Below are 5,293 nucleotides of genomic sequence, written 5' to 3' on the forward strand. Positions count from 1 at the left end.
AAATGCAGTGTTCACATAGATCACAAATTTCCTGACCTGTACAATTGCAAATCCAACTGACGCATATCGAGTGTATTGAAGAACTTTCTTTCTTCCAGCCTCGCCTTCTCTTTTCTGAAGATCTTGCAACTTCGGATATACCTGTGCAAGAAGTTGGAAAATAATTTCTGCATTGATGAGTCCAGAAAATGAGTCCAGAGTGCTTAATAAACTATTCTGATCTAAATTTCCAACAAAAGCCTCCCTATTAACCCCACCTAGAGGAATATACACACCAAGACATGACAAGGCAAGAAACCCTAAAAGCTTGAGAAACTTTCTTGGTAATGGACCTTTAAAGAAGTCTCCAAAATCAATTGAACTATCCTCTATAGCAGCTGCAAATACGAAGATAAATAATCACTACTACATAACATCAAGTTCATCAAATGATCAAGTCAGGAATTTTTATCCTCATACAAGTTCTGAACAGAGCAGTAAGCATCAAACATATGCAATGCAGTAAAATTGGATATTCCAACTGCTTAAAGAGCACTGCAGCTTCAGCTCTCTTTTTTATTGATTCAGAATTTGAAAATAGCTTCCCCTGGTTAGAAGGGGAAAAAGTCAAATTGTAGCATCAATTATCCTTTCCAGTAAAACAGTAGAGATTTTAAGTTAACTGTAATCTATATACTTTTAAGTCTTAGCCATGTTTGGAAGGATAGCTAATGTCAGCTAATCCTATTGAATATTATTGGTCAGTAAAATAGTAGTTGGTCACTAAATAAGACAGCATATAGCAATTCAACAAGGGCAATATATATGCCAATGTATAAGCTGATAAGGGAGGCAGAAAAAGGACATCAGCAGTGTTAGTGAAGGACATCTCTTGAGAAAGGCACATGCCTTAGAAGCCTTGGCCATGGCAGTTTTCTGGTCCTCAGTAATAACAAAAGGCAGAATTGGTCATCTAATATAAGAAAGTTTATTGGTCATGAAGTAGTACATACAAGTAGTACTCATCAATTATATTAGGCACAAAACAGTGGTTTAATAATAACTAACAACTTCAAGCAAGGAAAAATACTACCAATCACAAATGCAAAACATGAGAAAACTTACACCCAATTTCATAAGCAATCCAAGAGGAAAAGTACCTAAATCTTGTGAATTGGGAAAAGGAAACACAGAAAATAAGTTTCGCTCTTTTCCATCTCTCTCAGGAAATTCATCAAATACATGGCAAGCATAACAATACTGAAGCGAGGCAATCTCTCAAGCATGTTCCTCCAACAACAATAACAACACAAAAAAGCAAACTCAACCCTATAACAGTGACGTTGATTCAATACCATGACCATGATCCATTCAGTTTTAACATACATAAAAAAGCATAGAATCATTCATATGATATTTTCTACCATTAACAAATTCTGTTGGATGAAAACCAGTGTGTGAAATTACTCCATATATATCATCATTGATGAAAAATCTAATAAATCCTCGAAAAAACTATTTAGTCAGTATTAGCATGACAACTAAAACCTAAGTCCTAAAATCTATAACAAGACAAACTACCTGAAACCCTGTGTATCATAAAAACACATCTTCGAACCAGCATTTGCCTTTGGAAGAGCAGATCGTTTCACATCTCTTTCACCAGTCGTGACTCTATTTCCTACAGCTCTAACAGGTCTTTTTTTTTTAATTTTTTGATCCAACCCTTCACCTCCAGCAAGTTATTTTAATATGTTAAGAATCAATTTGAGTACATATAAAATATTACAGGCCTAAAACTAAAACTAACTTACCTAAACTATCATGATCAATAATAATGCAGTTATTTAAAATCAAATGCTTGTCTACTTATATAGCAAGTATTTTACATCAAAGCATCTCCACCTCATGTTTTCATTCCATAAATTTCATTCATATGAATGAATGTGTGTTTTGGGGGTAGGAGGGTTGTTTTTGTTTACCTTCATATGAATGAGAAATCAGAGAAAGTTGAAGGCATAAAATAAGTGGCAAGCTATACCTAGACTTAATCCATCAAGCAAAACAAGAAAGATATTAGAGTGATTTTTATTCTACCTATCATTGTAACCTTTAAAATAAATTGTTGTTCAGTAAAGATCTTAGAGTGATTCATATTCTACCTACCTATTCAAAATCCTTGTTAATAATTTTTACAAAGTGATCAGGAGGATTCTAGAGACTTGGACAAGAAAAACCATTTGATGAGAAAAACTGCAGCAAAAAACAGAATTCAATAAGCCATTGATTTGCAGCAACAAATACATATATGGACAAACGATACTGATTTCTAACCTTATTGGTAGCTGAGACAAGTCCAAAGTAGCTTATTGCTTATTGCTTATCAAACATTTATGTGAGTAACTTCTATTCTATTTTATTTTATTTATCTAATCACTAACACGAGTTGCATTAAAGACTTTACACCCATTCCATCACTAACTCTCAATTCCTAAAGGTCTATTAGTATTCTGAGGATCATAGGGTTCACCATAAAAGAAGTCCGAAACAACCACATAGTAACCAGAAGCTGCAATCTTGTCTGCAAGCTTCCTAAACAACAAAAGATGAACAATGTTATTTAGGACAGGAACACATTGAGATGGAAACATAGATAATTGACAATAAGAGCAGATTGAATTAGATTAGCATCCTGTAACACCCCTTTTCCTCAAACATTCTCCTTGTCTTGCAATATCCAATTTCAAACTTCAAATAAGTAAATAAAGAAACAAATAAATAAGAAACATGGAACCCAAATCTATAAAGAGCAACTGGCGTATTAAGAGCAAAACACTAATGTACCTATTAAGAGCAAAACACCATCTTAAAGTGGTTGCTGTTGAACTCTGACTCACTGTAAGAAAGCAACTGGCATAGAAGCTAACCACCATCCCAAGGCGTCTCTACAGATATAATAGAATAACAGAAGAGACTAACTAATACATCAATCACCTAAAAAATACACCATACATAAACATAGAAATTGAACACTGATTAATTAAGAATGTGCAATTCTAGGGTTCCAAAAACAATCAACCAAATTGAATAAACAAACATGTATACAATATGAGAAGAAATAGATTAAACCAGCGTTACAATGGTGAAACTGAAAAAGTTTCAGTAGTCTCTTCAAGCTATATAAATCCAAGTGTTTCGCACATTGTATAAGAACGAAAAATACTAAGATGAATGATTGAAATCAATGCATTTATCCACACAAAAAAAGTCACAAATAGAATATAATCGTGAAACAAGCTCAGAACAGGTGATCGAATCCCTAAGCTAAAAATTAGAAACATTTAAACAGAAGAAAGAGAATGGAAAAGGCAAAATTACCATCGGTTCGAGATACCAGCATGTGATAGAAACTGCAACAGGAAGAAGAAGCTCAATCAGCATCAACAACAAAAAGAAGATAGAAACTGCAAAGAAAAATTAATAAACCTAAAATTGGCACAGAAAAATTGAACCCTAAGCAACAGAATTACAAGGAGGGGGCTCGTGCGACGCAAGGGATGACAGAGAGAGATCTGCGACGCGAGCAATGACGGCAGCGGCGAAAGAAGCTCGTGGACGGAGAGAGGAAGAAGCTCATGGACGGAGAGAGGAATAAGATGATTTTAGTTGTGTATAATGTGAATGGAGCTCGAGAGAGGGGAGATAGAGTTAGGTTTAAATGAACATTTTCCGACGGAATATTTTAAATTACAGACAAATTTTTCGTCTGTAATAATTTAATAAAACGCAGCGTTTTGCCTATTGAATTACAGTCGGATTTTCCATCTGTAACCTTTTTCCACGGAAAAAAAAAGTTAAATTTTCTGACAGAATTATCGACAGATTTTCTTTTCTGTCTATAATTTATGCTAATTCATTTTTTTTGTTTTCCGACAAAAAATCCCTCTGAAATTCCCTCTGTATTTCCATGGGATAAAATCCATCAGAAATATCCGTCTGTAATAACTAATTTTCTAGTAGTGCATTATTAGCCAATTTTGAACTTATGCTAAACCTATTTGTTCTTAATTTTAGCACATTACAAGCCTAAGTGAAAAACAAGTAAATGTCCCTTATTTGAATATTTGATTAGTTTAGACTAGTGAGAGTGTTTATCATTCAATTGTGGGAATTTGAGAAGATTTGGGAATATTGGGTAGAGATAAAAGAGTATTTTTGTATTTCTATTAAAAATATTGGAAATTGGGTACATACTCATGCATTAAATGTTTAAATCATATGCATTGATGCTCTTGTATATATTATAGTTTGAAAAGAAAAAAATAATAAAAGACAAATAAAAAAAAAAACACACACACACACACACACATATATATATATATATATATNAGAAAAAAAGGAAGAAAAAAAAGAAAGCAATAAAAAGGGGACAAAATGTCCCAAAGTGAAATTCAATAATAATAATCAATGTATATGTGTTGTGATAAAAAAAAAAGAGAATGTATGTGTGTGTGAAAAAGTAAAAAATGGGTAGTTAGGTTAGCATTAAAATTGTATAGGTTGTCATAGGTTAGGTGGGAAGTTTAAGTTAATCAAAGATTCAAATTCTAGTCCACTTGACCAAATACAATCCTACTTTGACCCTAGTCCCATTACAACTTATGTATAAGTCCTCATGATATTTGTATGCATGCATGGAATGATTGTTGATTGTTAGATAAAAAACAAATTTTGAAAAGCATGGTTAGAAGAGAATTGAGTGAATCAATACTATACACTTGAGTGTCTAGAGCGGATACACATCCAATGAGGGTTCGACTGTTCAATTATATGTTTTCACCTAATATCATCTCTCATCTTACAAGTTTGTAAACTATTTTCATTAACTCAATTCAATTATGGATTTGACTTGATTGTTAATACCTTTAGCCCTCATTGGCATATATGCTTTCTTAGAAATTGATTTATTTTGACCAAGTAATTGCATGCATGTAGATAGAGTGCATATAGATAGTTTACTTGCAGTGAATAAATATTGATACCCTTTTGTTTCTTTCTTGAGTTTAGCATGAGAAAATGCTTAGTTTAAGTGTGGGAAGGTTTGATAAACCCCAATTTTGTGGTTTATCTTGTACTTAATTTAGGAAATTTTATCAATTTATCTCACATTTATTCAATGAAATAGCATGGTTTTATAATTCTCCCTAAATTTGTGATTAAGTGTGAAAACATACTTTTTAGGCCTTAAAATAGCTAAATTTAATTCACTTTAATTCCATTTGATGCCTTGATATGTTTGTTGAGTGATTTCAGA

At 32.7% G+C, this 5,293-nt stretch overlaps 1 long non-coding RNA gene across 1 annotated transcript; it reads right to left on the bottom strand.

Annotated features, from left to right (window-relative positions):
* Window positions 1-263: 263 nt before the first annotated feature.
* On the bottom strand, window positions 264-2,925 carry LOC107457819 (uncharacterized). The gene is made up of 3 exons (XR_008001542.1): window positions 2,824-2,925; window positions 460-2,571; window positions 264-377 (listed from the first exon to the last, which is right to left on the bottom strand). It is a non-coding gene; the product is annotated as an uncharacterized LOC107457819 (long non-coding RNA).
* Window positions 2,926-5,293: the final 2,368 nt, after the last annotated feature.

This window comes from Arachis duranensis, chromosome 7 (assembly GCF_000817695.3).
Source record: "Arachis duranensis cultivar V14167 chromosome 7, aradu.V14167.gnm2.J7QH, whole genome shotgun sequence".
In the NCBI taxonomy this organism is placed as follows: Eukaryota; Viridiplantae; Streptophyta; class Magnoliopsida; order Fabales; family Fabaceae; genus Arachis; species Arachis duranensis.